Here is a 9,390-nt window from a genome sequence, read left to right as displayed (position 1 = left end):
TTCAGCTATATTGTTTAAACAGTCTAAACTTTAGAGTGCTGTCCAAGGTTTAGTGAGGTGGAAAGGATAAAGGGAAGTGGAGGGATACATGCAACCCTGGACAGAAAGAGGCTGATTAATATTGGAAGAGCTTTGGTGTCTCCTGCCCCTTATTTCCCTCTTCACATTACCCCTCATTCCTCGTAGCCATTTTTAAAGGGAAATAAGAAGCAGCAGTGGATCTTAACTTTTTCAGGTCCATGAGTCAGATTGAAACTATGGATCTTGCCAGGCATGGTGCCTCACACCTGTAATCACAGCACTTTGGGAGGCTGAGGTGGGCAGATCTCCTGAGGTCAGGAGTTCAAGACCAGCCTGGCCAACATAGTGAAACCCTGGCTCTACTAGAAATACAAAAAAATTAGCCAAGTATGGTGGTGTGCACCTGTAGTCCCAGCTACTCAGAGGGCTAAGGCAGGAGAATCACTTGAACCCAGGAGGTGAAGGTTGCAGTGAGCTGAGATCACGCCACTATACTCCAGACTAGGTGACAGAATGAGACTCTGTCTCAAAAAAAAAAAAAAAGAAAGAAGCTATGGATCCTATACCTCCCCATATACATATGCAGATTAAACAGAATTTTGCATATGACTTCTGGGAACTCACAGATTCATAAAAAAACCAACCATAGTTGGTTTCATAGTTTCCCCCAGTATCTGTTCCCAGTCACTCTATACCATCCCTTTTAAAAAATCATACATTCTTGGGGCCAGGCACAGTTGCTCACACCTGTAATCACAGCACTCTGGGAGGCTGAGGCAGGCGGATCACGAGGTCAGGAGATTGAGACCATCCTGGCTAACACGGTGAAACCCCATCTCTACTAAAAAATACAAAAAAAATGAGCTGGGCGTGGTGGCGGGTGCCTGTAGTCCCAGCTACTTGGGAGGCTGAGGCAGGAGAATGGCGTGAACCTAGGAAGCAGAGCTAGCAGTGAGCTGAGATCGTGTACTGCACTCCAGCCTGGGCAACAGAGTGAGACTCCGTCAAAAAAAAAAAAAAAAATCATACGTTCTTGGCTGGGTGTGGTGGTGTGTGCCTGTAGTCCCAGTTACTTGGGAGGCTGAGATGAGAGGATCGCTGAGCCCAGGAGGCCAAGGCTGCAGTGAGTTGTGATTGTATCACTGTACCCCAGTCTGGGCAACAGAGTGAGATGAGACCCGGCATCAAAAAATAATAATAATAATAATAAATAAACAATACATTCTAAAGAGCTAATGTATTAGGAAACTGATAGACTTCAGGGAATAATTGTTGGGTTTCTTTTTCTGTTTTATTTATAGAAGCTCATTTCAATTTAGAGGTTTTCTGAAATAAAAAAAAGAGGTTGATACTGTTGAATACAAAACTTTTTTTTTCTTTTTTCTTTCTCTTTTTATTTTTATTTTTTTTGAGACGGAGTCTCATCTGTCATCCCAGGCTGGAGTGCAGTGGTGCGATCTCGGCTCACTGCAACCTCCACCTCCCAGGTTCAAGTGATTCTCCTGCCTCAGCCTCCTGAGTAGCTGGGACTACAGGCACCTGCCACCACGCCTGGCTAATTTTTGTTTTAGTACAGACAGGGTTTCACCATGTTGGCCAGGCTGGTCTCAAACTCCTGACCTCGTGATCCGCCCACCTTGGCCTCCCAAAGTGCTGGGATCACAGGGGTGAGGCACCGCGCCTAGCCGAAACTTTTATTATAAAAATTATTTCAAGCTTCCCCTCCACCCCCATTTGCTAAATTAAATCCAGTGCTTCATTCTGCTCTGAAAATAAAGATGATTTGATATGGTTCTACAAAATTGGCTATGCTCTTGTTTGAAGTTTGAGGGTTTTTTGGCATAGAAAGTGCACAAATGAACATTTTTGTTGACCTTTCTCCAACTGTCAGTTCTCTTTAAACTCAAAATGAGAACATTCTTTAGTTGTCCATAAAGAAATATAAAGGAAATAGCCCTTTAAACATGTATTATTTATAACTCCACTGCAGCAAAAAACATCATCAATAATTTAATGATCCCATCTGCTTTTTTAAAATATCCACTGTCATTAACTCTCACATGTTCTACATCCCTAGTCGGTAATATTTCACATCCACCACTCTTGACATGTCCAAATCACGCAGGGAAAATGAAACAGCAGTAGGGTAAGTATTCAAATTAAATGCTAATTTTAAACCACAAAGAAACATTTAATAAATCGCTAATTATAAGGAAGGCTCAAATTAACTCTACAATGCCCAGCTTTTGTCCATCAAAATTTTAAGAAAAAAAGAGAGGCTTAGAAACTGGGATGGTGTCAAGCAGTGAAAGTTAAAACTGTTGAAAATGTTGACACATTGAATAATAATTAGAGCTTCCTCTGAGCACGTCCTATGTGTCAATCACCATGCCAGGGTCTCTAAATTATCTATTTTAATCTTCACAGCAGCTCTATAAAGCAAGACCCGATTTTGCAGGTTAGGAGTTGGACACTCAGGGAGGCAAGGTGACTCGCTTAAATGTCCATCGCAGCTGATGAGTGGCTGAATTGGAATTCCAATCCAGGTCCGTCTATATCAAAGCTATGCTTTAACCTTAAGGTGATCCAAAAGTGCTGTTTAATCCATAAATACTTTATAAGTTCAATATATTTCTAGAAAGCTGTTACTGACATGGGCCATGGTTAGCTCCACCTGCGTCATTATTCACCACTGATCCCCTTGTTCCACTCCACAAGGTGAGGAAGCCAAGACTAATTAATACAGGGAGTTGAAACAACGGACATAATGCCAGACAGAAGTGGGAGCTGGGGAGAGTGCCCTCTTAGGCCACAAACTAATATCAGGCAAGTTTCCAACCCTGGGAGAGTGGCCAATGACAGCCACACCCATCCAGGTTGTGCTCTTGCTAGCTGTGCTATGAACATCTCCAAGCTAAGAGCTGGTGGAGAGCACATGGGCCACACACCTCCAGCCAGAATGATTCCTGTACAGACCTTTGAGAGCCCTCTATCAGTAATAACCTTCTATTATTTCCCTCCAACCTTTAATGATCATCTCTGGGCCTTTCAAGGTAGAAGGAAATGTGCCTAAATTATAAGTCCCTTAAAACAATTCAGTTATCACTGTCCTAGAACACAGCAGTTATTATAATAAAATTTATTCTACTGTAGTAGACTCAGCTCTGTGATTGTAAATGAAAATAACAATACCAATGTGTTTGTTTCCTAGGACCACTATAACGAATTACCACCAACTTGGTGACTTCATAGAGCAAAGAGTCATTCTTTCACAGTTCTGAGGCTAAAAGTCTTTTTTTTTCCTTTGAGATGGAGTCTTGCTCTGTTGCCCAGGCTGGAGTGCAGTAGCGCAATCTTGGCTCACTGCAGCCTCTGCCTCCCAGGTTCAAGTGATTCTCCTGCCTCAGTCTCCTGAATAACTGGGATTATAGGCATGCACCACCACGTCCAGTTAATTTTTGTATTTGTAGTAGAGACAGGGTTTCACCATGTTGGCCAGGCTGGTCTTGAACTCCTGACCTCCCACAGCACTGGGATTACAGGCATGGGCCACCATGCCTGGCTGAGGCTAAAAGTCTTAAATCAAGGTGCTAGGGCAAGGCCACACTCCCTGTGGAGGATCTAGGGGAGGATCCTTCCCTGCTTCTTCCAGCTCCTGGCTGGAATCGCCCCAGCCTCTGACTTTGTGGTTGCATGGCTTTCTCTGTGCCTGTGCCTTCTCCTCTTCTGTCTCTTACAAGCAAGCTGGTTATTCTGGGACCTCCCAGGTAATCTTGGTTAATCTCATCTCTAGATTCTTAATTAAATTACATTCGCAAAGACCCTTTTTCTAAAGAAGGTCACATTCACAGGTACCAGGGGTTAGGACGTGAGCGTATTTTTTTGGAGGGCCACCCTTCAGCTCACTACACCACGTCCCACGATTGTGGTGAGGATTTAATTAGAATACGTAACTAACAGCAGCTACTGAAATACATGGGGTAATGCACATTAATTTTCTTCTTCCAGAGAACAACATTTTGATGGGTATAATGACAGGCTTTTGGAGCCAGTAGGAAGACCCAGAAACTGACTGCTTTTACAGAAAAATTATACTGGTCGGGCACGGTGGCTCACGCCTGTAATCCCAGCACTTTGGGAGGCCGAGGCGGGCGAATCACGAGGTCAGGAGATGGAGACCATCCTGGCTAACACGGTGAAACCCCATCTCTACTAAAAATACAAAAAATGAGCTGGGCGTGGCGGTAGGCGCCTGTAGTCCCAGCTACTCGGGAGGCTGAGGCAGGAGAATGGCGTGAACCCGGGAGGCGGAGCTTACAGTGAGCCGAGATTGCGCCACTGCACTACCTGCCTGGGTGACAGAGTGAGACTCTGCCTCAAAAAACAAAAACAAAAACAAAACAACCAAAAAAAAGTAAAAATTATACCAATTTCTTGTTCAAGAAAAAAAAACCCTGAAAATCTGTAGATATGACGGTTCTTAATTAGCAGTTCTCAAATTTTAATGCGCATCAGAATCAAGGGTGCGGGCAATCTTATTTATTTTTTGAGATGGAGTTTCACTCTTGTTGCCCAGGCTGGAGTGCAATGGCAGGATCTTGGCTTACTGCAACCTCCGCCTCCTGGGTTCAAGCGATTTTCCTGCCTCAGCCTCCCAAGTAGCTGGGATTACAGGCATGCACCACCACGCCTGGCTAATTTTGTATTTTTAGTGGAGATGGGGTTTCTCCATGTTGGTCAGGCTGGTCTCGAACTCTCGACCTCAGGTGATTTCCTGCCTTGGCCTCCCAAAGTGCTGGGATTACAGGCGTGAGCCACTGCGACCAGCCTTTTTTATTTTTTAACTTTCTGTAGAAACAGTCTCTCTCTGTCACCTGGGCTGGAATGCAGTGGCATGATTACAGCTCACTGCAGCCTCAAACTCCTGTACTCAAGCAATCCTCTCACCTCAGCCTCCCAAGTAGCTGAAGCTATAGGTGTGAGCCACCATGCCTGGATAATTTTTTTACTTTTTGTAGAAACAGTCTCAATACGTTGCCCAGGCTCGGTCTCGAACTCCTGACCTAAAGTGATCCTCCTGTCCCAGCTTCCTATAGCACTGGCATTACAGGGGTAAGTCACCACACCCAGCTGGCCAATCTTAAAAGATCAGTTTACAGGCCCCATCCTTAGAAATTCTGATTCAGTGGATCTGGCGTGGGGACCCAGATTTAACTGCATTCTTTTAAAGCTTCAGAGTTGATCCTGATGCAGGTGGCCAGCACTACACATCTGAGGAGCACTCCTCCAGAGAGTTGCAGGAAGATGTCCACGCAGTTCACTTACGGTGTGGTTCTGTGATATTATAGAGTTAGACGTTTCTGGGACATCTGTGTCCCCATAAATTTGTATGTCACAAAGCAAAAATGTTAGAGATATTCCAAAGTTGCTATACAAGGTACAGTGTTTCACGTGAGAAAGCTAACTCAACATTAGAATAAACTCTACTATGTCCTGGGCACAGTGATAGATGCTGAAATAGTTACACAAAATGACATTTATTTTTTTCAGACACCCATGGATTTATAAAAATTGACCTCTTGTTAAGGCACGAAAAAGTCTCAACAAGCAACAAAAAATCTGTATCATATAGAATATTCTCTGTCCACAAAAAAGCAAAATTAAAAGTCAATTCCAAGATAATAACTCAAACTTCCCTTTGTTGCAGTTATTAAAATGTTGTATCAGTTTTCTATTTTTAAGACGCAGTTAAATTAATTATGGACAAAATAGGGCTTCGGTCTCTCCAGTCTGTGAATACAACTGGGATATTAATCACAAGGTTCTAACTGCACCAGTTCTAACCCCCTACAGTCATGCTGAATGCAGCCCTCTCCCAAAACTGCCCTGTTATTTAGGATTCTGTGAGAGTTTGACTCTGCCCCAGGCTTCCCTGCTACCTTGCTGGGCACAGCAGCCTTCCCAAATGCCAAAGCCACCCTGGAGTCTGAGTCAGTGGGAGAAGGATGAGAAATGGGGCTGGGAGGGGGATCCAGGCAGGGGTGCCAGAAAGAACCTATGCCCAGCCAGAAGACAATGGAGCAATATTTTTAAAGTACAAAAAAGAAAATAGAATTTTCTATTCCCAGCAAAAATTTGTTTTGCAAGCAGAAGTGGAATAAATATTTTTGCAGATATGTAAAAGCAGGAAAATGTCATCACCAGCAAACCTATACTATAAGAAATGTTTTAAAGCTACTCAAGGAGAAGAGAAAATACCAGATAAAAATGTGGATCTAAACAAAGAAATGAAGAGCTTAGTGAATGACAAATGTGTGTAAATATAAAAGATTTTTTTTTTTTTATTTTAAAAATCTCAGCTGCAGGCAAAGCATGGTGGCTCACACCTGTGATCTCAGCACTTTGGGAGGCTGAGGTGGGTGGATCATTTGAGCCTAAGAGTTTGAGATCAGCCTGAGCAACACGGCAAATCCCCATCTCCAAAAAAACAAAAAAATCTCAGCTGGGAGCAGTGGCTCATGTATGTAATCCCAGCACTTTAGGAGGCTGAGGCAGGAGGATAGCTTGAGCCCAGGAAGTCAAGGCTGCAGGGAGCCATGTTCGCAACACCACTCCAGCTTTGGTGACAGAGCAAGACCATGTCTGAAAATAAATAAATAAATAAATAAATACAATACAATACAATAAAAATCTCTTAATGTTAAATGTACTGTGGGGTTAGAAAATATGTATGATAATAATAGCACAAAGGTCAGGAGAGGAAAAATGGAAGTCTATTGTTATAATGTTCTTACACTACATGTAAAATGGTGTAATATTACTTGAAGATAGACTGTGATCTGTTAAAGGTGTATACTATAAATCCTAAGGCAACCACTAGACCTACATAACAAAAAATGCATAGCTTTGTGTTCACAAGAAGTAGGAAAAAAGCAAAGAAAAACATAGCTAATAAGCTGAGAAAAGAGATAAAATGGAATAATAAAAGATATTTATTTAACACAAAACAAAGGGGAAAAGGAGAGCAAGCAAACAAAAAATAGGAAAAAGTAGTAAAATGGATATTTTAAGAACTCATTAAATGCAAACGGGGTCATGCGCCGGTAGCTCATGTCTGTAATCCCAGCACTTTGGGAGGCCAAGGTGGGTGAATCACCTGAGGTCAGGAGTTTGAGACCAGCCTGGCCAACATGGTGAAACACTGTCTCTACTAAAAATACAAAACATTAGTGGTGTGGTGGCGGATGCCTGTAATCCCAGCTACTCAGGAGGCTGAGGCAGGAAAATTGTTTAAACCTGGGAGGCGGAGGTTGCAGTGAGCAGAGGTCTCACCATTGCACTCCAGCCTGGGCAACAGGAGAGAAACTCCTTCTCAAAAAAAAAAAAAAAAAATGTAAATGGATAAAACACATCAATTAAAAGAGAGTAAACATTTGTTAGAATTAGCCAGTGAAGCGATTTGATCCTGGTCTGTTCTTTGTTGGAAGCTTTTTGATTACCAACTGCCCTGATTCATTTTGTGATGCTATAATAGAATATCACAGGCTGGGTAATTGATAAGGAAAATAAATGTATTTCTTACAGTTCTTGAGGCTGGTAAGTCCAAGGATGAGGGGCTGACATCTAGCAAGAGCCTTCATGCTGTGTCATACGGTGGCAGAAGGCAAAAAGAGCAAGAGGGCAGGGGAGAGAGAGCAAGAGTGGGCCAAATTTGATTCTATTACAGTCGTCTCTGGCAATAACTAACCCAATCTTGTAATAATGACATTAACCTATTCATGAGGCATCAGTAACCTGATCACCACCTATTAGGCTCTACCTCTCAACACTGTTGCATTGGGGATTAACTTTTGAACACATGAACTTTAGGGGACATATTCAAAACATAGCACTTAATCTTTTTAGTTCTTATAGGTCTATTTGTGTCTGTCTAGTAAGTTGTCATTTCAACTAAGTCATCTACTTTTTGGCATACAGGCATTCAAAATATTCCATTTTAGTTATGTAAGATCAGTAGAGACTGTTTTCCTCTTTCATTCTTGATTTTAGTAATTGCATTCTTCTCTTTTCTTCTTGGTCAGTCTAGCTAAAAGTTGGCCAATTTTGTTGATTGTTTTCAAAGCCCAAACTTTTGGTTTCATTGATTATTTTCCTTTTTTTTTTTTTTTTCCTATTCTGTATTTTATTAATTTCTGCCTTAATCTGTGTTGTTTCCTTCTGCTTGCCTTGGGCTTTTACAGTTTCTAAAGTAGAAGAGAAGACTAGGCTATTAGTTTGAGGTCTTTTCTTTTTTCTTTTTTCTTTTTGAGAAGGAGTCTCGCTCTCGTCGCCCAGGCTAGAGTACAGTGGTGCCATCGGCTCACTGCAACTTCTGCCTCCCAGGTTCAAGCAATTCTCCTGCCTCAGCCTCCTGAGTAGCTGGGATTACAGGCACCTGCCACCATGCCTGGCTAATTTTTGTACTTTTAGTAGAGACAGAGTTTCACCACGTTGGCCAGGCTGGTCTCAAACTCCGGACCTCAGGCAATCGACCTACCTTGGCCTCCTAAAGTACTGGGATTACAGGCATGAGCCACTGTGCCCAATCATCTTTTCTTCTTTTTATAATATAGGTACTTACAGCTATAAATTTCTCTCTATGCACTGCTTTAACTGCATCCTGTAAGTTTTTATAAGTTGTAGTTTTATTTTCTCTTATCTCAAAGCATTTTCTAATTTCTCTTTTGATTTCTTCTTTGACCCATTGATTATTTAGGAGTGTGTTGATTAATTTCCACATATTCATGAATTTCCCAGAGTATCTTGTTATTCATTTCTAATTTAATTCCATTGTGATGAGAGAATAATATGCTTATTCCCAGCCTGGAAATATAGCAAAATCCCACCTTCACAAAAATAAAAAACTTAGCCAGGAATGGAAGTGCTTACTTGTAGCCCCAGTTACTCAGGTGGCTGAGGTAGGAGGATCACTTGAGCCCGGGAGTTCAAGTTTTTAGTAAGCCATGATCATGCCACTGCACTCCAGCCTGGGCAACAGATTGAGACCTCAACTCTATAAACAAACAAATTAATTAATAAATTTATTGAGACTTTTTCATGGCCTAGTATATGGTCTCTTCTGGAGAATGTTCTGTGCACACTTGAGAAAAATTTATATTCTGATGCTTTTGAGTGGGAAGTACTATAGACGTCTGTTAAGTCTCATTGGTTTATATTGCTCAAGTCTTTTATTTCCTTACTGTTCTTCTGCCTTGTTGTTCTAACCATTATTGAAAGTAAGGCATTGAGGCCGGGCACAGGGGCTCATGCCTGTAATCCCAGCACTTTGGGAAGCCAAGGCGGGTGGATCATGAGGTCAGGAGATCAAGA

Source organism: Macaca nemestrina, chromosome 8 (genome assembly GCF_043159975.1).
Source record: "Macaca nemestrina isolate mMacNem1 chromosome 8, mMacNem.hap1, whole genome shotgun sequence".
Lineage (NCBI taxonomy): Eukaryota > Metazoa > Chordata > Mammalia > Primates > Cercopithecidae > Macaca > Macaca nemestrina.
The sequence above is the reverse complement of the archived record's forward strand: the minus strand, read 5'-3'. Positions refer to the sequence as shown.